This window comes from Ambystoma mexicanum, chromosome 8 (genome assembly GCF_040938575.1).
Source record: "Ambystoma mexicanum isolate Mex_15411 chromosome 8, UKY_AmexF1_1, whole genome shotgun sequence".
Taxonomy (NCBI): domain Eukaryota; kingdom Metazoa; phylum Chordata; class Amphibia; order Caudata; family Ambystomatidae; genus Ambystoma; species Ambystoma mexicanum.
The window spans coordinates 700,229,449-700,255,110 of NC_090929.1; the positions used below are offsets into that span (position 1 = coordinate 700,229,449).

The 25,662-nt window shown below is 43.1% G+C and overlaps 1 long non-coding RNA gene across 1 annotated transcript in view; it reads right to left on the bottom strand.

Moving 5' to 3' along the window:
• Positions 1-513: 513 nt before the first annotated feature.
• Positions 514-25,662, bottom strand: part of LOC138473653 (uncharacterized) — a 364,156-nt gene continuing 339,007 nt past the window's right edge. Inside the window, exon 3 of the long non-coding RNA XR_011268829.1 lies at positions 514-1,106. This is a non-coding gene — a long non-coding RNA (uncharacterized lncRNA). The remainder of the gene's footprint in view (positions 1,107-25,662) is intronic.

Consider the following 25,662-nt stretch of genomic DNA (forward strand, 5'->3'; position numbering starts at 1 on the left):
ATATTAGTATATAGGTTTAGTGCCAGCCAGTCAAATTAAATATCATCCTGAACAATAAACACTTTTAAACATGTGCTCTCTGTTCCTGGAACCTGTGCATTTCCAATCGGGCGCGCGCGCCGGCTACATTTGACACTGCTTGCATGTGTTTCTATTTCTCTGTTTCTGTATAAAGCCCACTATAACTACATGTGCATACTAAGCTAATAAACCCTTGTAACTCACAGCCCCCCAGCTATTCAGAGGCCCCTAGCTACACCTACATCTCCCTCCTTTTTTTTAACTGCTGGGATTCACCAGAAATCACTGCTGGAAAAAGCAAACCAAATGCTTGAAAACACATGTGTTGCTCCCAATTGAATTACCCATATCTGAAAATAAATAGTATATGTATTGAAATCCAGGCATCAGAACATTATATACATACCTCCAGCTTTGAATAAAATAAGTATCATTCTCAATCATAAGAACAACAACATTATCTTTAAAATGAATAAACAACAGTGGTATACATTTTTGAGATATTGTTCTTTTTTTATTTAATGATCTCATCAATTTTTTAGCAATGATCTGATTTCTTTTCTTATGATTTTTTTATCTTCTTTTGAAGAAATTATATGTATATGTTTTTAAGAACACTTTTTTCTTTTTAAGATATCTTTATCTTTCCATCTTTTTGATCAACACCTTTGAGTATATAGATTTTTTTTTACTGGTGATCACATTTTTTTTAAGCAATAATTAAATCATCAACATTTTCAGAAAATACCGATCCAATACCAAGAACCAGTCAAAATGAAAATAAAGAAAATCAAATAATAGTTTTTGTAAAAACATCCTGTAGCAAAGAATTGTGTGATAGCAAGAGTAGAACAGACTGTCCATCAGGTATGTCCTGTCCAATAGAGTCTGTGGTACAAGCACACATAAGACTGTGGCTGGCAGAACTTCTCCAGTCCAGGACTCCAAGACCTCCTCCAGGGGTGTCACCGCCATGGCTTTCCAAACTCTTCATCTTCACTCCCTTCTACGGTCCAGAGGACTTTCCAGTCGGACTCCGATCCAGTGGTTTCCATCCAGGGGTCCAGCAGTCCAAAGACCCTGCGCTGACAAGGAAAGTAATTACATTTTTTAAGGAAAATGAAAAAGACATATTTAGTACCGAGTAAAATACTTCTTTCATTCCCTTATCTACTGGAGTATCTGAAATCAAATTTTTGTATTTTTTTTTTTTAATTTTTAATTAAAATGCATATGGTTAATAACTTTAAACCTTACATTTATCAAAGAAAATCTCATTACATTAGGTCTCACAAAAGTTTAACAAGTTGATCTGCATTTATCCAAGGCAAGGCGATTGTCCATGATCAGGTATTACTTGTGTCTGGATTGTTTGCCAGAAGCAGATAACCGCAGTCGTCATAGAAATATTATTGTCAGATAAAATGTGTGCCCATCGTTCTTTAGGGTCCATAGGTTTGTTGGATTTCATATAGAGCATAGCTACTGCAAGGCTTTTGTCTGCTAAGGCTGGGAATTGCATTAGTAAATGATGCAGACTTTCGATAATGTCATCTTCCTTGCAATACCTGCATATTTGATGTCGGAGGGTTTTCTGTGCTCGTATCGCAAGGATTTGCTGTGTTGGGAGTACATTGAGACGCAGCCTCATGAAGGTGTCTCTAATAAGACGGTCGGGAAATAGCTTCAGATAGCAAGGGATCACATTTAAGGCTCTAACTTCGGTGGTACAATTTAACGTAAGTTTGTATCCATTTTTTTCATTTATTGTTGATATCCAATCGAATCTTTCAATTTGAATTTTGGCTCTTTGGGGTCTGCAGAGTAGGGTTTCAAGTGATATATCATATCTTATCCTTTCTTGGTTAAGGAATTCCTTCCATTTGTTCAGAGCCATTGCATTGATATTTCCAGCGATTGGACGGAGAATATTCAAGGCGGGAATCTTCTCGTTGTTGTTTATTTTCCTGAGAAGATCCAGTTGTTTCCACCATATGATTGAGTGTAGGGATTGGAGGCCAAGTTCGAATCGGATTCTAGATGTTGGAATACATTTCGGGATGGCTAAGACCTTTGTCCAAAAGATTCGCTCCAGTTGGTCCCATACGGTTATTGATAGGTTTATCAATGACTCTCCGCCGTAGGTTAAGATGGGAACAACTTTTTGTTTGAAAAAAATTATGATTGGTTTCGTAGAATATTTCCCAAATTTTTTATGTAGTACTAAGCCCTGACGCGCTAGGGAATGTGCTTTGCTTTTCAGATGGTCAATCCATGGTTGTTCGACTGAGGATTTATTGAGCCAGACCCCTAGATATTTGATTGTTTGCACTTGCTCGATTTTTTCCTTCTGTAGAAAAAATGATGGTGTTTTCTGAGAGGGACCCTTTTGTGTGGTTAACGACATGATCTTAGTTTTTCTGGTATTTATTTCCAGCTGATTTGTGTCCATGTATTTTTGAAGGTTATTCAGGGCAATCTGCAGACCTCTCGGTGTTTTGGCAAAGATTGCAATATCATCGGCATAAAGAATCATTGGAATTAATGTGGAGTTTAATTTTGGCGGATTCATTTGTGGAGTGGCTATAGTCTCTTCAAAATCTGATGTGTACAAATTGTACAAGGCTGCAGCCAGTGGGCAGCCTTGTTTGAGTCCATGCCAGGTTTTGATCGGTTGTGTGACAAGACCACTCTTACTCAAACGGATCTGCACTTGTGTAGATGAATATAGCAGTTTTATTGGTTCCAGTATGTTGTCTGGGCAACCCCATTTTGACAATTTTTCCCATAAAATGTTTCTATTAATTTTATCAAAAGCGAGATGGAGGTCAATGAAGGCCGCATAGGTCGGGGTGTTGGATCTGGTGGTTTCGTGTTTGAGCAGGTTTAAGATGAGTAAGTTGATATTGGTCCCAACATTTTTTACAAAACCAGTTTGCCGAATGGCGTGTCTGTTTGCTGTAGTGGCCCATTGGTTCAGTTTCAAAAGAAGGATGTTTGCGAAAACTTTGCCCAATGGGTCCAAAAGCGCAATGGGCCTATAGTTTGATGGATTCTCAGTTGGACCTTGCTTGTAGATGGGGATTATTGTCGCTCTTTGCCATGACGCAGGGATTTTTTTGGTGCGATTTATCAGTACAAATAGATGGCTGCAGAATGCTGCCCATGTGTCGGGATTCTTTTTAATAATGGCATTAGATAAGCCATCCGGGCCGGGGGCCCGAGATACATTTAGATGACGTATTGCATCGTTTATATCCGGAAGATCCCACTCGAACATCCAGTCTGGTTGTCGGGGTGCTGATTCGTCGCAGTTGATCACGGGGCGCTTTTGATATAGCTGGTTGTAATGGGTGATCCAGCTTGTTTCAGGGACCTCGGAGATCATATGGTCAGCTGTAGTTGTTGTTTCATTCAACAGTTTCCAAAGATCTCGTGTATTTCGCGTCCCCATAGCTCTTAACATGGACTCTGCGTCATTTTGTTCGAGTGTCATCTTAGAGTTTTTCAACCAATTCTTATGACTTTGTTTTAGGTGTTTAATCTGAATATCCTTGGTTGGATTTAGTTGTTTCTTCAGTTGCCTGATCTGAAATCTTAGGGTTTTTTTCCTTAGAGCTATCATGCAGCTGTATGCATGATGATGTTGTTTTCTCGGTTGGGGTCCAGCAGTTGGACAATGGTGAAAATTTTGTAGTATCCATTCATAATTTAGTTTGGATTCGTCTATCATCGTTGTGCTGGGGAATTTGTCTGGGAGGGATTTTATTTCAGGTTGTGATAGTTTCAATCTTGTTGCCCTAAAATTGACTTCCAAATCAGGCAATTGGAGTCGCAGTGGGGGTTCTTTGCTGTTGGACCATGATCTAATCAAGATGTAATGGTCGCTATCCTTTGTGGCAATATTTTCCATCCGGCGTATGGGCTCTTTGATGCTCCGTGAACGATAAATGTAGTCGATGATCCCAGAGCTAGCTCCGCGTGACCACGTTGGGGTGAATGAGTTAGAGGATGCATTAAAGGCATCCAGCCGCATGATATTTCGATCTGTCATTTCTTTAGACCATCGCCGAGCACGAGGTTCTAGCAAGTGGTCGGATAGCTCTCCGCCATTGGAGGAAAAAAGGTGGATATTCAAGTCACCGCATATGAAAAATATAGTTCCGGGATATTTCAATGAGTCTTCGTCCATTGTTGTAAAGAAAGAGTCTAAAAAGAGGTCGTCAGATATTTTATTGGGATTCCAATATAGATTGAAGATGCCCATGTATTGCTTGTGGCCAGGTATCAAAAGGTCTTGTATAGAGTTCTTCTCCAGAGTCCCCTCTTGTTGTATAATGAGTCTCTGGATCCACGGAGAGATGTCTTGCGCTTCTACTACATTAAGATGAGAGCCCATTTTGATGAAAGTTAGAAGGCCAGCGAAGGGGCGTCCTTTTTGCCGGCAAATCGCTGGATTCATATAAGCAGTGTATCCATCACTTACTGGTTTTTGATGAAGCCATGTTTCCTGGAGACAAATTATATCAGAGTTTGTTAGTTCGGGTCTCGTCGATTGGTACAGATGAAGGTGACCACGGGTGTTCCATGAGCAAATTGTCAAAGAGCATGGGTGTTGATCCAGTCGTTGCTAAGTAGCTTCTTGGACGCTCATGTTTGTAGATGTGGATGTGTAACTCATGTCTCTCCATATTGGCTGACGGTCCTTCGTCGACTGATGTCTATGATAAAGGGTAGACTTCATCACAAGGTTTATTGATCGCGCGTGAGAGGCGATCCGGTTTGCTAAGTAATGGCTGTCACTGGAGCTAAATGAAGAGTATATTGTTGTGTTACTTGTTTCATCAGTCTCTTGTTCAAGGTTAGAGTTGTTTGTCATATCTGTGATGCTGAGATGAAAACCCAACGTGCAGAGATCTTCGGTATGGGCTTCAATCAAGCGCAGAATCTTCAGTGTAGCACATTCGATCGCAATTTTGTCAAGTTTTTTATGATCTATGAATTCGATTAGGTGTAAGTCTTTCGTAGTAACTCTAGTCAGTGCTGGAATAGCGTGAAAGAGACGTAAGGTATTTGTCCTATTAAGGATTAAGTTGTCATATTGAGTGTCAATTCTTGCGAGTTGGAGTCTGTTTTTTGAAGATTTCTCTCGTGGATTGATGAAAGAAGGAAGTTTCAAGATGGCGGGCATCGGTTGATTAGGAATTGAAAAATCTAATGAAGTTTGCGAGATGGTAGAACCATCCAAATCAATGGTAGGGACGTGAAAATCAGGATCTCTGAGGGTCTCATCAACAGGATTTATCATGGATTGGCGGTCTGACTGTGTCCGTTCATAATGATCGATGGTGAGTTGGGCAGATACATCGAATTGGAGCTCTTCTTGAGTGCTAGCTTCATTATGATTGCTTGAATATGTAGATAAATTTAGTAAAAGTTCTGTCTCAGCTTGCTCTATTTTAAGTAAGTCAGCTTCACTAGAAATACTTGATGGAATTGTCAGCAGTTGCTGTTGCTGCAGAGGCCTGATTGTAAGATCCGGTTCGAGAATAGGTCGGGTCAAAGTCTGTTGTGGTATGTGGCTTGATAGTTTAGTGGTATGATTTACTGGGAAATTGAGATTGCGTAAGAAAGCTCGTGAGCCTTTTTGATGCTGTTTATATTGTTTCTTTGGTTTCAGGTGACTGGAATTGGCGCTGATGAGTGGCCGCGTTGGATCGAAGATACTGTAAGAGTCCTTCATTTTTACGGGGCGGTCAACGAGTGCTTCTGGACAGTTAGCTGGCTCTCTTGTTGAATCTTTCGGATCAATGGTTAAGTCGATTAAGCAATCAACAGTGCTTCCTCTATTGTTTAATTCCGAGGAAAAGCGTGTGGCTGTCTCATGGTGGCGTTGATTGTTCTGGTCCGTTTGTGTTGCCATGTTTTTTGAACTATATATCGTGTCTCGCTGGGGGGCTAGATTTTGTGCAGAATTAGCTATGTTGGTATGCATCAGTTGATTTTATTATTACTACACAAATGCAAATTATAGACATAACATGCCATGCAACCAAAACAATTTCAAAAATACATACCGCCCACATTGTACCTTCATATAAGAACCCCTCGGTACTTTTCATGCACCAGCAAAATTTACACTTACGCATTTGCTAGGGCAAACACTCCATATTATACATATATACATTTTCTCTTCATGGACTGTTCTACTGTCAACTCACACTCCTTTTTAGCAATTCTGTACACTACGAGATAAACCTTATCTGTAATTTTATATGGCCCTTGCCACGCTGCAAGAAATTGAGAGATTTTCTGTTTTACATTTCCAAAGCTAAATTTGCATACCTGATCTCCTGCCTCATGTTCTTTTACAGATGGCTTCCAAATTCTGCTGCAAAAATGCAAATGCATGTTGTATGTGCTTCCTCAACTCTTCCACATATTTGTGAATTGTGGATGTATTTACAAGAACCTGCTCATTTGTCTTGTAAAGTAAATGTTGTGACAGCACCATTTTCTTCCTGACAATATTTCATGAGGGCTGGGATTTGTTGATTTAGAGTCAACCTAATGTCCATTAATACCAATGGAAGCCCTAGATCCCAAATAGAACCTGCTTCAGCCACAAATTTCTGTAACATATCCACTATTGTCCTGTTACACCGTTCTACTCCCCCTGAAGCGGAAGGCCGGTAAGAAATGTGTAGTTTTCTCTTCACACCCAAACTCTGCCATATCTTTGTCATCAATGCACTAGTGAAATGACTTCCCCGGTCCGACTCTATCCTTTGAGGTAAACCAAATCTTGTAAAAATATGATTTACAAGTAATGTGGCTGCTGTTTGTGCATGTAAACTGGTGTTGGAATGCACTTCATACATCTGGACATTAAACAAGTTACTGTTAACATATACAGGTTTCCTCTTGCTGATATTTTTACAGGCCCTATATAGTTGATTTAAAAATCAGACCATGGGAGGCTCAATCCCCTTTTCATTAATGGCGCTCTATGAGTAGGTGCCACAGGTTGAAACTGTACACATAATAGACACGCTCTGGTGTATGGTTCAACATCTTGGGACATGTGTGGCCAATAAGCATAATCTTTTAAAATTTCTAAAGTTTTCTGTGAACCTCGGTATCCTGCAGTTATGGCATCATGGGGATGATGTAACATCAATCTCCGTAATGACAAGGGCACTACCCATTGTATTTGACATGTCACAGATTAATTATCAGTCCGTCTTGTATCCTAATTCTCTTTTTGTTTTTTAGCAACACCCTCAATTCCTCTTTCCCTCTGCAATCCTCTTCAGTGAGATGATTTTGTTCTGCATCTAACACAATATTATAGAATAGGCCTAAAATCAGACCTTCCTTTTGCCCTTTGATCAGGTCCTGATCTGGAGCAGCAAAACTCCATTGCACCACAGGCTGCTCAACTGTTTTTGGAGATTTGGATCGTGTTGTCGCATCTACCTGTATTTCACTAAGCAGGTGTTCAAAAGGAAACAATCCCCCATCACAGCTCTAATTTTGGCTAGCTGATCGCCTTTTCAGTCCCGTCTTTGTCCTCACCTGGCATCTTCAAATGACCGCTTACACAAGTTTGTCTATGGCTTGTATCATCTTGTCATGTTTGATTGTTTTTCTGTTATAGGTGAGCATGTCTTTTACCTTCCAGCCAGCTAAATATTATACAAAGCTATTCCGTACATAATCAGAATCAGTTATTATAACTAGCTCTTTGAGTTTATATTCCACTGCTGTAGAGACTGCTTTGTAAATGGCGGAAAACTCTGCCACCTGACTACTCCTAGGACCAATCCTCATGTTTACCCTTGATATGTTGTCACATATAAACCAGACATTTTCTATACCTGCCACAATCTCTTTTTCTGTATTATTTTCTACATGACATGCACATACATCTACATACACAGTTGGTAAATCCCTACATATTATTTCATTGAATGCTTTGTGTGGGGATTGCTCATATTCACTCAAACATAATTCTAGCTCTGTGTCATCAAGTGCACATTCTGCTGCACAATCATGCAAGTCTGCTAGCCCCTGACCAACTGGGCTCTTTTTATTTTGTCCATATCTCACTTCCACAGGAAATCATCCCATAAGTGCTAATGTCCAAGAAGTAATTCTGGACTGGGCCAAATTCCTTGATCTCATTCACTTACATTGCAGAAACTGCAGATGCTGGTGATTTGTTTCAATAATTACCATTTCCGCTTGAATTATGGGACGGAAATGCTGTAATGCCCAGACAGTGGACAGCAGCACCTTCTCGCATTTACTGAACTTAATTTATACTTGTGACAAGGCCTTACTGGCATATGCAATAGTTTTGTTATTCACATAATGCTTTTGATATAACACTGCTGACATGCATTGATCAGTGAATCCTATCTCTACAAAGAAGTCCTGGTTCTTTATTGGCTATGCCAAACATGGCACTTTCGTAAGACATTCTTTTAGCCTGGTCACTGCCTCACTTTGTTCCTTTTCCCATTTCCAAGATACACCCTGCTTAAGTAATCCTGTTAAAGGTTGTGTAATTTCTGCATAATTCTTAATATATTTCCAGTTGTAACCTGTCATCCCTAATAAACTTTTTAACCCTTTCTGATTGGTAGGATCTTTCAGTTTATGCATCGCTTCCACTTTCTTCTTTTGCGGGTTTACCCATGCTCAGTCACCTCATGACGAGGAAAGTTCACTTTCTTTTTACACCATTGTGCTTTCTGTAAATATACTTTGGCCCCAGCCTTCTGTAGCTGGCTAAGTACATGTCTAATCTCCTTGAAATGGCTTTTTAGATTCTCATTTTTAATTACCACATCGTCCCGGTAAACTATGGTCCCCCTTTCAGCTGCATCCGGGAGCGCCTTGTTCAGGAATATCCTAAACTCACTCCCACTATTGACATACCCAAAAGGTGTCCAGACCACGCATACTGTGATTTGTCAAAAGAAAATGCAAACAAATTCTGAATATCTTCCGCCAGTGGTACACACCAGTATCCAGCTGTAAGATCTAATGTGGTAAATACCTTTGACCCCTGAACCTGTGCGATACCCTGATCAATAAATAGAAAGGGCCACCTTGAAACAAGTACCCTTTTTTAATTCTCATAGATATGTACATGAACGCCATTGGCCATTAGGTTTTAACACACCTAATATGGGAGTCTTTGACGTGCCAAGAATGGGTGTAATAATTCCTCAAAATTCTACATTTTTAATTATTCCAACTAGTTATCCAAACATGCCAGGAGTAACCTATATTGTCGTACAAATACTGGCTCCCTACCATGTCCTTCTGGTATTGTGGCAACATGCAAATCTGTTAATCCACAATCATATGCATCTTTGGCAAAAACCTTTTTAAATTTCATAAATATTTTTCTCAATTTGTCTTTTTCTTCTTCATTTGTGCACTCATTTGCAGTCTGAATATGCTCCTCTGCCATTTTAGAAAACTCTGGGAAGTCCTCCAACGGAGGAACCTCTAACCGTGTGGCTGTATCTCTTTGGAGAGCTGACACACTTAAATGTTTTGGAATCTTGACTTCCATTTCAATATGCTGCTTTTCTGTTTTAGCCTTATTTAATTCAAATAGGATCCAATAATCTTGATGACAGCACACTATTTCATTCAACTCATAGAAATACACAGGCTGAACTTTAAAGATTCATTTAGGTTCAGATTCCAAGAATTCTCGCAACTTACCCTGCGAGTCACATATCAGTCAGTCAGTCAGTCAGTCAAACAAGTTTATTCGGATTTGTAAAAAAATCCATTAAACAACAACAACAGAAAACACGATTAATCACAAATAAAATTACATTTCATAGAACACTTCCTAATAATAATATCATGGACATTTATAACCTAGGTCACCTGCCATAAAAACATTAATCAAATAATTACATTGATAATTAAAACCCACACAACACTCACAGTATCAATGAACGGTGAGATTTAAATTTAAATACCTGTTAAAATTTTTCCAAGTACTAACTAACATTTCCCTGCATTAATAATAGGCCCTTTCTAAAAAACATCGCTCTCTTTAAAAACATAAGCAGTGCCCACGCTGTATAGGGCGTGTCGGCACTCAATAAAAACACAAGAGCTGCCCTGTGCGAACGTATCGATGTCTTCTTAAGGACAGGGATCAAGGTCGCTCTACGAATGCCGGCATATCCAGTACAGAAAAACAAAAAATGAACTAGATCCTCGAAATGATGACCACAGATTGGGCAGCCTGCAGAATCAGGGAAGCCTTTCCATTTGTAGGTGTTCCCTTGTAACCTTAGGGAATCAAACCGAGCCCTTGTAATCAACCACCTATCCTTTATGTGAGGGCTCCATGTCAAATAGGGTTGTATTCCTGTGAGCCTGCTAATACTGGTATGAAATTGACCAGAACTATGGCCATGCTCCTCCAGAATTCTTTTCCTTGCAGTAATCTCCCCCAATGCTATTTTATACTGCACCCCCTCACTCTTTGTAATTAATATGGCGGGTGGGAAGTTCCCAATCCAGGCATTACTGAAACCTGCAGTTTAGTAAGACCTATGTATTTTCATTCCCATTGCTGAATTCTCCTCCAAATGAATATCTTGGCACCCTTTATTGTCCATCAGGATTTGAGTGGGTCCATCCCCAATCTCTATCATTGGTGTATATTCACATTCTATTCCTTTCTGCCTCATGGATTCATTTAGACATACAAATGTTACGCTCACCTGGTATCCACGGGGACGCCACCCAGCCCTGGTTGGATGATTTGCACTCTCGAAACCTCTCCCGGTCCCTTGGTAAGGCCTCTGGTTAAAGGTGGGTCTCCAATATAGGAGAGCTGGATTCAATACCAGATTGCCTTTATGTTTTCCCATCTCCCTTGGCCTCAACTCCTTCCTCCCCCTTGGGCCCTCTCCTCACTTAATATTGTAAAAGGTGGATTCTCCATCCTGCTCCTTGTGGCAGGGGCACGTAGATGTGGGGGGCGAGCAGCGACCAAGTTACTTCACTGGTGCAAGCCCCCCCTGTGGGAATCCAGGCCTGCTGCGACTACGTAGGTTTGCTGCTTTACAGTCGTTATATGCAATTCTTATGTACCTCTTAGTTTGAATAATAATGTCTTGCTTCTTTCCTTTTAGGTATGTAAAGGTATTTTGGTGTTGTCATACAGTTTGAAGATGAGCATGGGCCGGTAGGCGAAAGCGCGGTGTGCGCGATGCTGTCCGGCGAGTAATGCACAATGCGCAGCACTGTTTCGCCTTTTATATTGTTAACCTGTGTCTTTTCTCTCCTTGCAGGTTGCGATGTTCCTCGCCGAGCGCCGTAATGTTCCAGCAATGATACTGACCAGGAGATGACTACCCAGGTAAAAATGTGTGGCTTTCTTCATTCGGGAGGAAACGTGAGTAAACGCTTACTAATGCTGTCTTTCTTTCTCCTCTTTCCAGGTTATGGTATTCCAGGATGCATGCGGTGCCGAATGATGGAGTTCGTTCCTTCAGGTGAGTGGAACTGAAGTCGGTGATGGATTGAAGAGAGGATACTGTTCCAGGTAAGTTTCGTAGTGTTCTTTCTCTCTCTGCAGGTCCTTAGTTTCAGGTAAGCTAACATCAAAGAAGTGGACACGGTGAGCATTACGCTGCCCACAGCGGAATAACACAAAGCATGTTCTGCTGTTTGGGTGCAGTTTAAATAGTCTCAGGTAAAGTAGTCCAGGTAAAATAGTCCCAGGCCTGCCACACCCAAAGTAGTCTGGGTAAAGTAGTCCGAGGCCTGCCACACCCAAAAGACTAGACCGCATAGCTCAGTTCCTTGTAACTGAGCTATGTATGTGCCTCCATGTTGGCTGAACCCCCCCAAGTTAAATAGTCCCAAGTAAATAGTCCCATTCTAATGTTGGTCTTCATGATGGTTATGAGCCTGGCGCCAAAGCCGCCAGGACTGACTCCAAGAGAGTCTTGGATGAGGTTTTAAGGCCTTTGACCTGGCCCTAACTGGAAGGCTGACTTGCCTGTGAGGGCCTGGGGCAAGGGTCATGACACAAATGCATCAGAATCTTTTAATTGTTGTCCCTTTCTGTATTTTAATGCTATCGTAACTTGTCTGGTGAACGTGGGAATGGTAACATTGTTTCGCACCTGTTGTTCAACTGCATAGGGTGCCATCTGTAAGCTTGTCTTTTGTCCTCAAATTTAGGTGCGACCTGACCTAACCTGGACCAAACCTTTTGATTTAGAAAGTCTGACACCATATACATTATGTGCATGATATCATTCCTCAAATAAAATGGATTTTGTGTCCCACTCGCAATCCATACATTTTGATACTCTTAGGACCCATTGTAATCTTTAACATGCATATTCCTACAATCCTTTGCCCTTTGTCTGGATAATCTAGACCAAAGATGTGTTGATTCTTTGTTCTGAATTTTGGGATCTCCTCCCTGTCAACTATCTGCTGGAGTACTTTTTCATTAATGAAACTTCTTTCATGTTCAAGTGCTGAAGTGGCTTCTATCATTTCAGAATGTCCATTTACATGGATAGGAATGCATGGCTGCCCATCTCAAATGTGTATTTCAGAAAGGGTTGAAGTGTGTTTTTCGGTATTGAGCTCTCGAGTGACATTTGGCTTGCATTTTTCTTCATTTAGATAAAAATGCAATGTGTTTTCATCTATTTCAGTCTGCAATTTGTTCTTGGGGTACAAATAAATCTCCAGAGACTGCTTCTGTTTTTCACTCTGCATTCCACCCTCACACACGAGAATGACATTGACATTAGGCACACAGCCATTCTGAGGATATACTCCCACTACACTTTCTGACTTAGCAATGGCATGGCATTCTTTTACACTGTTGTTTTGTGTCATTATTCTCTTAGGCCTCAATGGTTTTTTGGCTAGGGACTTCAATACCCCATTTACGCCATTAATGAGGGGTGACAACCTCTTCGGGCAATTTGTCCCTTTGAGGAAAGGTATTTCACTGATTGATGTGATCAATACTTCATGTCTCATCCAATGCTTCCCTATCTTTATGTCAACCTCAGTGACTCCTTCGATATGTATTTCTTCACCATTAAAGTTGTGCACAGGGCCTTTATTTTGTCCCACTTTTACCTGATTTCTCAGGGATCTTCCTTCATTGATAGTTTTTACTAGTCCTTTGACATTATCGTGGCTTGGGCACCAGTATCAATCATTGTGAATACATTACATTTGTCTTCAAGAGTGACAGGAGCATAGTACCTGTCTTCAACCTCCTCTAGCACACACAAAAAGTGTGAGTTTTTTCTGATTTCAGGACTCACTTTCCTTAGCTCCTTTTTACTCCTTGTTAAACACATGGGCATATGAAATCACATATTTCCCCCCTTTTTGCTCATTTTATTTTGAATTTCTTTGTCTAGCTTCCTGGGTTTAGAACACATTTGGAGTGTAGCCACTGACTGCCCATCTGACTTGGGACTACCAGTGTTCACACTGTTTATTTTTGACTCAATATTCTCACAAGTATCATATGGCATCCTGCCAATTTCGGGTACAGGACATCTATTTGTGTTTTGCATGGTGCCTGTCCTTTCTATCTCTTGCAATATTTGTGGTTCAAAATAGTCCTCAGGTGATTGACCTGCATCCTCCTTTTGAACTACCGTTTTTTCTGTCTGGAGCTCAACAGTATTCTGACTATCAAGGGAGGATATTCTAAATACTGATTCTACCTCTTCAACTTGTGCTTAATTTTCACATTCAGTGCTCTTTTTAAATCTGTTTCTATGTTCTTTAGGTTTTTCTTGTTCATGTTCCCCTTTTTTTCTTCATCTTTTTTCTTCATCTTCACACACTTCAATAGTCTGATTCACTCTAAATAGAACCACACTCCCTTTTTGTGTTTGTTGGAATTCCCGGTCTCACTTTCATTCATTTGTGTTCTTATTTTTGAATCAGCAGGCAATTCAGGACCGTTATACAAAGGTAATTAATGAGCTTCTATGTTTTTATCAGTGGAGGGGCAATTAAATTTTCACTTGTTGTCAGAGCGCACAAGATCACTCCTATGGCATTGTGCACCTTCACTTGGCTGTTGTTTTTGAACTGCACAAAGCTTTCCTATTTGTTCAGACAACGTTTTGATTTGGGCCTCTAGGCTTTGAAACCTGTCCATGGGCCTCATTATGGGTATGGCTGTAACCCTGCCAGTGATCCCGGTGGGTTGCCGCCAGACCTGAAAAAAATTGCTGGTGCTTGTCTTCGCGGTAACAGCAGGGTATTACAACCCCAGTGGCTGGGAAGTCAGACGCTGGTAATTCTGTTAAACCCCATTCCCTTACAGTCCTATAGGACTCTACGGGAGTGGGGACCACAGAGGCACCGGCACCGCTATTAACAGTGCTGGTGCTTCCATTACGGTCTGTCTAGTGTGCCCACTCTGCCTGGCAGGGTCAGAACTGCCGGCCATAGCAACTTCGGCAGGCAGACCTGTAGTGTGCTGGTCCGGTAGCAATGGTGCTGGTAGGTTTACTGGCACTGTTGTAACAGGACTGGCACACTTCTAATGAGGCCCCATGTCTCTGTACTCTTCTCTTTGTGGCCTGGGCCGGTACTGGTTAAATTCACCCTGATCGGGCCTATTCTGATGCCTCTCAGGAGATTGATTTCTATTTATGTTATCTCTGAATTCATGTGACATAGGAGGTGGAGAATGCAGAGTGACCATCCTTAGACCATGGTCAACTAATGGTGGCGATTGGTTATAATGGCAAGAGACATAGCTTCAATTAATCTATCCACATACCTTGGTCTTTCTTGGTGGCCATATATCATTGTATTAGGGCCACATCTACTCTGAGCCACCACCATCTGGTACGGTCCATTGTACATTTGATTTTGATTGTTATTCAGGCCTGACATATTGGGGTGAAATCCCACTCGGTGGGCATTGCCCACATATATAGGGCTAATGCAAGACTCTCTATTGTTGGGATCAACAGATTGGAACATAGGAGTTTGGGGTGGTGTCCTCTTTGGCGGCATTCAGCTTTGATTAGGTGTCATGTTGTTTCTTGCCTGAGTTTGGGCTGATTCAAGCAGCATTTTTGTCTCTTTATTTTTAAGCCCTTCTACTCTCTGACCATAGATCACTTCATACAGTTTTGTTCTCTGTTTTATTATCCATTCTAGTGATTTTTCCCTGTCAAATTCCCGAATTAACTGGGATACAATTTCTTTTTGGAGACCATAAAACTATGCAGTTTTAAATTCTACAGAATTAGGATTAAAGGCCACATCAAAGCATGAAAATGCTCTTTTTAAATCTTGGAGGAACTGGCAAGGGGACATATCTGGATTTGCAGTCATGTTTATGCTGCTTTTTTTGGATCTTCTGATAAGGTGAAAATTGATGTCTAACCTCTTTCTCAAAGTCCTCCCATGACACATTTTCCTGTTCGTTGAGGCCTCGAATGACACTAGCAGCTGCTGAATCAAGTGTTAGGTGAAAGTATTGTCTATAATGGTCCCTAGGTATCTGGACGGCTTTAAATATATCATGGACTGTTTCTAAATGGTCTTCCATGCAACAGTTGCCTCCCTTTTCGAATGGTTTCAACAAGGTTTTGATCGACTTCATGATTTTGATAGGGCTACATGGTGCATTTTGGTGTGTATTATTCTGTCGCTCATTTCTGTCTTCTTGTGGGCAAGAATGATTGTAACAATTGGCTGGTGATTCATACCTCACCATTGGGCTGAAATCAGGTCTGGCCACAGGAATATCTATTGGTACAATGTTGCCTTGGGCAGAGCTGAGGTTAACTTCAATTCTATTGAAAGTAGTGCTTTGTCACCTTTTCTGAGATTTGCTTTTCTAGATTCTTGCATCGTCCATGAAGTCGTTCTGCCTAATGACAAAGATATGAATTCTCATTCCTAATCTTATTAATTACGGCTTGCAACTCATTAATTTGCACCTGGCACTGATCAAATGATCTGTCCTTTTTATCATTCTCTTCCTACAATTTAACTGTTTACTTTTCCACAACGTGTAACACCTTATATTTTTCCAGGTTGCAATTCTGAAATGGCAGCGTCTTTGTCTTGTCTTATTGCATCTAAAAACCCTTTTAAGTGCATTAATTCTTGCTCACTCTCATCAAATTGATTCTCCTTCTGAGCCATATTGCGGCATTTAGATTGCAATTCTGTGCTGCACTGTTCTAATTTCACTTTAAGTTGCTGTATTTGATCAACTGCACCATCCAAACTGCATTGTAACTTACTAATCACCTCAATATAATTTCCTTGCATCTTTAAAGACCTGTGCAATAAAAACCATAACTTGGCACATAATCTTATGATGCTATTGTTCTCCTCCTTTCAATCTGGGGATCTAAACAGCCTCAATGGGCATACCTGCACAGTGCTCCCTTCCTCAAAGGTATTTTCAAGTAGTTATTTCTCTACTTCCATACAAATCCTGTCTTTCCATATTGTTGCATTTTCTGAAGACCAAACTGTCTGGGCAAAATGTTTTGCCTCAAGATAGTTTGCCAGATCAGAACATTTTGCTTCAATTTGAGACAAGGTGACACTGTTGTGTGATTCAAATGAGCCACAGCGCTGCAACACCTCACTTTAATAATTCACTTTTTTTTAAGTGCACAGTATGACTACGCCTATAATGCAATGCCACGCCAAGTAACTGTTTTACATTTCCCAATGGCCAACACATCAGATATGTTGAATATATTTTCTGGAGGAGTTACAACTAATTCTATGTTATTTTATTATGGTGGTAAATAGTATCTCTTGTGATTAGTTGTGGTAGATTGCCTTTTATAGTGGTAAGACTCTCCTCAGAATATAACCTAACAAATGTTATTTTTCTACCTGGGTTACTCCCTGTACCAGATCCTGGACTTGGTACACTCCGTATCTGATGGTATTTCCATCTCTCAGCATCTTATGTACAATGCTGATGTATGCTCTAACAGCCAAAGTGCAGAATACATATCACATTATAAGCAAACAATTGTACACACATGTCACACACTCATAAAACTCACTTATTAGGAAAAATCCTACTTCAGATTTTACCACATGTGGTAAAATGAATTGCCACCTTTGGTAAGATAAGCCCATCCCTTGTTGAACCTTAGTCTGTGTGCTAATTGAATGCAGTCATGTAATGAAAACACAACCCGTTTATTTCCAAATCTCTAGTTTTTTATATCTCCTGTTAAAATTCAAATCTGTTTAGACAATTACATCATGCAATACAAATTACTCATTCATAAGAATGCAAAGGCTTTTCATCAGAGTGTTCACACGCATTAACAGACCAGTAGTGTACAATCTTACCATCCGACCTTGGGCATGCGAAAACTGGCAGGAACTACAATTTGAGAGAGAAAAAGCATAACAGTATGAATGCCTTCATGAACATTTGAAACTGCCTACGCATAAAATATTGATAGACGTTGCACATGAAACAATCTGCTTTCCTATCTGAAAGCTGGCCATGCACACAGCAATTTCCTCACTTGTGACCTATATTACCTAAAGGCTGCGATTTTCTTTGCTTGACTGGAACTCGAACAATTCCCCTGTCTATCCGCACACAAATTAGAACTGCCGCAACCTCAGGAAGCTTGCCAGCACTGGACACTGGCTTCACGTCTCAGCTCAGCATTCGGAAAGGTCTCTGCCTGTCTCTCCGAGGAGGTTCCTGAATGTTTGCCTCACTACACCCACTCACAGTCCCTTTTATGACCTTTCACTGCCACTCAAAAGGAAATACCTCCCATCTAGATCATGGCCACATCATCCGACCTGCTCAGTGTTTTTCCCCATTGATAATAACTGTCCTACTGTACAACAATGTTACATCGCTTCCTTTTGCTTACCTTCACTTCCTGACTTAACAATGGTTTGTCTTTAGCAGACAGAACTTCATATTTCATATTTGCAATAGCCACACAGCTCCTAACTGCACATTTAAACCTCATTTTAGAAGAGCATTTTCCAAAATCATTTTCAAGTTATTTCATCTGGACCAATTTGCACTAATTTATATTAAGGACATAAAATTTAGGGGTTAAATTAAGGGGTTAGAATTAACATTCTAACCCCTTCCCAGTAACCGTTACTGGGAAGGGGTTAGAATGTTAATTTTTATTAGTATGTATCTTTAGTGGAAGCCAGTCAAATGAAATACCATACTGAACAATAAACACTTTAAAACGTTTGTTCTCTATTCCTGGAACCTGTGTATTTCCCATCTGGTGCGTGCTCTGGCTGCATTTGCCACTGCTTGCATGCATTTCTATTTCTTTATTTCTGTATAAAGCCCACTAAATGTGCATACTAAGCTAATACACCCCTGTAACTCACATCCCCCCAGCTATTCAGAGCCCCCCAGCTACACCTATGTATCCACTGTGTACTAAACCAGCCGTTCTATCCCTCTCTCTTAGTTAAATAACTAAATGTTATTTCCAGCTTGGACAGATTGAGGGGACGGAAAGGGTACTAAGACTATCACCTCAAGGAAGAGAAAAAGTTTGATGTGGGACAATATACAGGGGCAAAAGATAAAAAGAAGAAATAGAAGATGACAACCCTGACCCATGTCCAGGATGTCCTCCCTGTGGTAACATTTGCCATGGAGGGGGAGGCGATCTTTCAAGCCTATTTAATGTAAATGGAATGCATGTTTGCTAAAACAAAGTATATTGTAGATTACTGTATAATTGTATGATGTGCTTTTCCCAAATCTGTTATACAAATGGTGGGGAACAGGCATCCCTATTTTGATATAAATTCAATATACATTTGCTAAAACAAGATCTTTGTGCATGTGTTTTGTTTCTGTGATGTGCACATCATTCAGAAGTGCAAGCTAAATAACCCCATGTAAATAAAGTTCCATTGTACAGCCATATTGCACAAATGATTTTTAACATGTGTGATAGAATGCAATATATTCTCTATATATAATGCTGTCCTGTAGTAATTGTTGTAATCCATCCATACATTACAATCTCTGATTTTAAATGCACTAGGAAAATAAGTGATTGCTTTAAACTACTAGAAATAAGGTATACATTGGATTCACGTATATGCTACATTGCCAAATGCAATGAAATACATTCTTGATCAGGCTTGTCTCGGGCAAGTCCTTTGTTGGGAAAACTACTTTAGACCTCTTGTTAGAATGCAAACCTCCTGAGGACATCTGTCAAAGCCAGGCCTCTTATACATCATCAGATAACCCCATTAAGTTGTGTTCCACCCACAGAGACACGCTTAAAATATACAGAATAAACAGAATGGTCTTCTATTCACTTTATACTTTAAAGTTGGTTACATGTTATTATTCATATCCACTTCAGAACTGTGTGGAAGTGGAGTTACTTGCACACTGTCACAATTCGCTCCCTTTGCTCCCATTCCCACCACTTAGGGGCATGATTTGGGGTTTATTCCCTACTGGACTTTCCTTCTGAACCTTATGCTACAGTGCTGTGATGAATTGGGAGCGCTAAATCCTTATTTTCCGAGCTACTTCCCTTCCGGATCCAGTCCAGGTTTTTGACAGCCAGTATGCTGCTTTAATCAAATGACTATGCTTCCCAGAATGCCTGGCCCACAGCTTCATCTCCACCCTTGCAGGACAAGGCTGGGTGGAGGATAGGCAACACCTGTGGCTGCAGGTGCAGCAAGCAGCACACCTGAGGCTTGTGCTCGTTAAGCAACTTTAAAAGCCTCAGTTTGCTTCAGTCCAGCGCTGGTCATTGATGCAGTGTTCTTGTTTGTGACTGGTCCCTTGTTCCTGGTTCTTAGCTTTGTGCCTAGTTCCAAGTTGCCATTCCTTATTCCTTATCCCTGGATTTTGCATGTATGTGCTTAATTGATTTATGCTTCCTAGATTCCCTTTCTGTCTTTCTCTGTTTCAAGGCAGTATTTCTCAGTGCTTTCCCTTTTGATGCAGCCCAGTTTGTCTGTGTTCTATATTTCTTTGACTTTGTCCTTTGCTGCTTTAAACGTTGATGCTTTAGTCTTTCCTCTTTATAATTAGCTTCCTGCTTTTTTTCCTTGGATGGGTGGGGGAAGTTTGCCTTTGTAATTTCGTTTTCCCTGCTCCTGTTCCTTTACTTTCTCTTGGAATCCATTCCATGTTTTACCTTGCACTTCTGCATTTATTTCCCATCGATTATTAGGTGTGGTGTGCTGTTGTGAATGCCTATGTTTTCCTCACTATTCTCTAATCACTATTCCTAGTTTCCCCCTTGTCTTGAGTCTTATGTATTTAGTTATCCTCCCATTGCTGTTATAGCCTTTCTGGCTCCCTGTTAGACCAACAGGGTTTGTGGGCTTGCTGACATTCAAGGGGTATTTCTCGTCCTCGTGAGTACTGTTTTTAAGTTCCCTTATTTAATACCATCAAGAGTGTTAGCTCACAGATCATGTTGTTGCTTGCCCTATACGTGGGCTTAGCGCTGTCAGTACCTGTAACAGCAATTGTGGGTAAGGAGCTTGCCGACTTTCCTTGCAGTCATAAGGAGCTTCTAGGTGCTTACCCCACATCCCTTTTTTATATATTTGTATTGTTGTCACACTCTATTTGCACTTCTGGGTTTTAGTATACATGAGTCTTGGTTCATGTGTGCATATTGTTTGACTCAAAGCTATTTACTGTGTGATTTTGTGCACATTTCCCTTGCTATATTCACTGCCTTTGTCCTCACCTGACACACACTGATATGATATGATATGATATGGCATTTGTAACACGCCTATACACAAGTGTTTCAAGGTGCGACGAGGCAGGGAGGTGGGAAACAGGGGGTGGACAGACAACGATCCTAGTAGGCCAGGTGTCATTCAGACCGCGCAAGTGCAGGGGTAGGGGGAAGGGAAAAGTGCAGTACAAGGTAAGTAGAATAGAAATAAATAGATAAATAAATAAATAGGGCCAGCTGGTGGCATGTGCAAGGTAAGTGCAGACAAGTGCTGGGAAGGGGGGGGGCTGTAGGTATACAGAGAACAGTCCCACAGTGCAGGGGTTGCCAGGGAGGCAGTGCAAGTGGAGAGTGGCTGGGCCCAGGACCGAGGTCGGTGAGAGTGGCCAAGTTTCAGATTCAGTGCAGAATTTTGTGAAGAATTAGCAGGGGAGAGGGAGAGAGAAAGCAGAAGCAAAGAGGAAGGTTTTGAGGTGCTTCCGGAACCGGAGATGGTTCTCCTCAAGTTTCAGGGAGGCAGGAAGGCTGTTCCAGAGGGAGGCTCCTGCCGCGGAGAGAGATCTACCCCCAGCTCGTTGCTTCGAGAAGCGGCTGACCCTGAGGGAGTTGGAGACGGATGAGAGAAGGGCTCGGGAAGGAAGATATTTAGGAAGAGAGAGTTGCAGGTATTTAGGCCCCAGGCCCCAGAAGGCCTTGTGGACAATGCAGAGGGTTTTGAACTTAATCCTCGCAGCCACTGGGAGCCAGTGTAGAGATTTCAGTCCTGGAGAGATACGGTCCCTGGGCTTGAGGCCAAGGACAAGTCTCGCAGTTCTGTTCTGGATGAGTTGCAGAGGGCGGAGAGTGGAGGCAGGCAGATTAAGATAGAGACTGTTACAATAGTCCAGCTTCGAGAGAACCAGGGCTCGGGAGACAGTGAGCTTCTGGGGGAAGGAGAGGAAGGGAAGAATACCTCTAGGGAGGTGCAGCTGGTAGTGTGATTTCTTAGAGACGTCAGATATATGAGGAGAGAAGGAGAGTGTGGAGTCAAAGATGACCCCGAGGTTTTTTGCCTTGCAGGTAGGAGCAGGAAGAGGCCCAAGAGAGGCTGGCCAGAGAGTTGCAGGGAAGGAGGGAGTGGGTGTGCCGATGAGTAGAATCTCAGTCTTACTAGCATTAAGGCGGAGGTCGTTGGCAGCACACCATTCCTGGATAGCAGACAGACAGTCAGAGATGAGGGCAGGAGAGGAGGAGGCCGAGGGTAGCCTGAAAATGAGCTGGGTATCGTCCGCATAGCACTGAAAGTTGGGGCAGAGGGCGGCGATGCGGTGGGCAAGAAGTGCCAGGTACTGGTTGAAAAGCCAGGGAGCGAGTTTAGATCCCTGGGGAACACCACAGGTGGAGAAAAAGATGTCAGAGAGGAAGGACCCAAGTTGGACCTGGGAGGGTCAATTGGAAAGGAAAGAGGTCAGCCACGCCAGAGCCTGACCAGTGATACCCAGGTTATCGCAGAGACGGTTTAGCAGGATGGCATGGTTGACAGTGTCAAAGGCAGAAGAGAGATCGAGCAGAATGAGAACACACGGAGTCGAGGTTCAAGAGCAGGTCATCACAGATGTTCAGGAGAGCAGTTTCCGTGCTTCTGGCCGCTCTGAAGCCGGATTGGTGGTCATGAAGACTACCAACAGCTTCAGCATGGAGGTTAAGCTGGGAGATGGCCAGTTTCTCCAGGAGCTTGCCCAGGAAGGGAGTGATGGAGATTGGGCGATAGTTAGCCGGGCAGGAGGGGTCGGCAGAGGGTTTCTTAAGAAGAGGGTGCACAAGGGAGTGCTTGAGGGGGGATGGGAAGACTCCAGAGGCAAAGGAGAGGTTGCAAAAGTCAGCCAGGGCAGGAGCCAGGGAGTCAATGTGGTCCTTGATAGTTTTGGAGGAACAGGGGTGAACCTGTTTAGACGAGACTTTCATAGATCGGACTTGTCTGGAAACTTCGTCAGCACAGAGAAAAGGGGAAAGGCAGAGAAGGAGGGAGGAGGGGTGGCTGCAGAAGGGCCGGAGGAAGAGCAGGGAAGCGAGGGAGGGAGGTGATAGGAGGAGAGTGAGGACAGGATGTCCTGAGTTTTAGAGATGAAGTGAGAGGCCAGTGCAGTACAGAGGGCCTGGGAGGGGACAGGAGAGGTAGAGACTGCAGCAGGGGTGGCAAGCTCCTTGCAGATTTTAAAGAGTTCGGCCGAATTGTTAGATGCCGCAGAGATGCAGGCTTGGATAAGGGCTCTCTTCTTGGTGAGAACGGAGAGACGGTATTGCCTTTGGAGCAGGCGGCAGGCCAGTTTGTCAGAGGATGAACAAGAAGCACGCCATTTCCTCTCTGACACCCTGCACTTGCATTTTAGGGTGACGAGATCAGAATCATACCAGGAGTTACATTTGGCTTTGGGCTTCAGGCGGATTCTTATGACAGGGGCAAGGATATCAAGAGTATCAGAAATAGCAGAGTGGAGCAAGGAGAGGGCTGTGTCAGGGTGGGAGTCAGCCGAAGGGGGAGGGGGGGCCAGAAGGTGGCAGCGAAAGCCTCAACTGACACGCGCTTCATGGGTCGGATGACCGAGAAGGTGGGTGGCAATGATGAAGGTGGCTTGGCCTGTGGGGTAGGGAGGGTGAGGTGGGAGGATAGGAGAAAGTGATCACTCCAGGAGAAAGGAGTGGAGAGAGGGACTGAGAGGGGAATGTCAGAAGAGATCAGAGCATCAAGAGTGTGCCCTGCAGAATGAGTAGGCCCAGATGGGAGAATAGAGAGTGAGAGAGAGTCGCAGTGGGGGGACAGGAGGCGTCTAGGTGGATGTTGAAGTCACCAAGAAGGAGGAGTTGAGTGGTAGTGGACAGGAGTGAGGAGGAGAGGTCAGCCCACTCGGAGAGGAAGGAGGAAATTTGACCAGGTGGCTGATAGATAGTAGCCACGGTAAGGGAATGGCTAGGAGAGAGAGAGAGTCGGCAGACAAGATATTCAAAAGAGGAATAGGTCTGCGTAGGAGTGACAGTGGCAGGAATCCACTCAGGGAAGATAAGGGCAACACCCCCCCTGCACGGTTGGGCCTGGGCACGTAGAGGATCTTGTAACCATCAGGTAGGAGTGTGTCAAAGCTGGAGACAGAGCTGGCTGTGAACCATGTCTCAGTGAGACCGAGGACGTCAAGGTCCAGTTCCTCAAGAAGGTGACAGATATCAGAGGAATGCTTGATGGCAGAGCGAGAGTTAAGAGTGGCAATGTGGAGAAGGTTGCCATCCTTGAAGGACTTCCGGGGAGGGGTACAGATCAGAGGTACGCCCTGCGGAGGTGTAGAAGAAGGAGGTGAAGAAGGAGCAAGAGAGGGGGCAGAGAGGGAGGGTAGAGGCAAGGTAGCAGAGGACAGAGGAGGGGGGACAGCAGGAGAGGAGAGGAAGTTGATGAGGCGAGGGAAGCGTCTATCAAAGAGGTGAAGGTTGGCCTGAGGGCCTTGGACCAAGACAGTCCCATTAGCATAGACATTAATGATGGCCTTAGAAGAGTGGAAGGGGGCCAAGAGGACATCCCAGCGGGTGCCACCATTAATGGGAGAAGAGGAAAAAGGAGAGAGCACAGAGACCAGATGAAGGGTCCATAGGTCAGGCGAAGGCACAAAAAAGAGGATGTCAGTGAGAGTTTCCTTAGAGCAGGCACTAGTGTAGGTGTCAGCGATAGGGAGGCCTGGGTTGGAGACCAGGATGTCCTTTTTAAACTTTTTCGTACCGGATTTAGTGAGGAGAGCAGGATAGTCAATAGAGAAGCAGTTAGAGAAGATAGGCGAGATAGAGAGCACCATAGAGTAGGAGGGAGTGGGGGGGAGACAGACGATGTGAGAGCCTGCAGACAGGAAGAGAGCGGCAAGCACAAGTTTACCACATTTAAGAACAGCAACAGTAATGCATTTTAGGTACACAGTGGAGAGTCCACCTAAGTTTGAGAATCTTGCGAGGGGAGAAAAAACCCTAGTTTACCACATTTAAGAACAGCAACAGTAATGCATTTTAGGTACACAGTGGAGAGTCCACCTAAGTTTGAGAATCCTGCGAGGGGAGAAAAACCCTAGTTTACCACATTTAAGAACAGCAACACTAATGCGTTTTAGGTACACAGTGGAGAGTCCACCTAAGTTTGAGAATCCTGCGAGGGGAGAAAAACCCTAGTTTACCACATTTAAGAACAGCAACAGTAATGCGTTTTAGGTACACAGTGGAGAGTCCACCTAAGTTTAAGAATCCTGCGAGGGGAGAAAAACCCTAGTTTACCGCAACTGTGGAACACAGTGAGGTGAAGACACCATGCGAATGCAGTGGCCAGGCGTAGGTGGTGTGGGCTGGGAGAAGGTGGTGAAGGCAAATTGAACTTGCGTCTTGCGTCCCCTGCGGACACCTGCAGACACACAGGGAGCCGCAACTGTAGGAGTCGCCCTTGGCCTTGGGGCCCTTAGCCGCAGGGGGCAGCCGGGCAGAGGGCTGCCCAGAAGGAGGTGGTAATAGGAAGAGGGAGGAGAGGAAGGGGAGGGTGGTTGTGGGTGGGCAGGGAGGCGGGAGGGAGAGGAGAACCAGGAAGTGGGAGGGGAGGGGAGAGCAGGCACAACAACGCGCTCTGAGCGCAGATGTAATCTCACGATTTCTTTTAAAAGGAGCACACAAAGTACTCACAGATGCCCGCTAGGGTCGGGCAGGGCTTCACAGGGCCTGCAATTCCCTCAGGGCTCCCGGCGACCGCTCTCCCAGGCTCAGCTGAACAAAGAAGCGAGCAGGGGGAGCGGGCGTCGAGTAGCCAAGAAGGGAGGCGGCCAGGCAGCCAATCAGAGGGGGGGTGGGGGGGCAGGGAGGC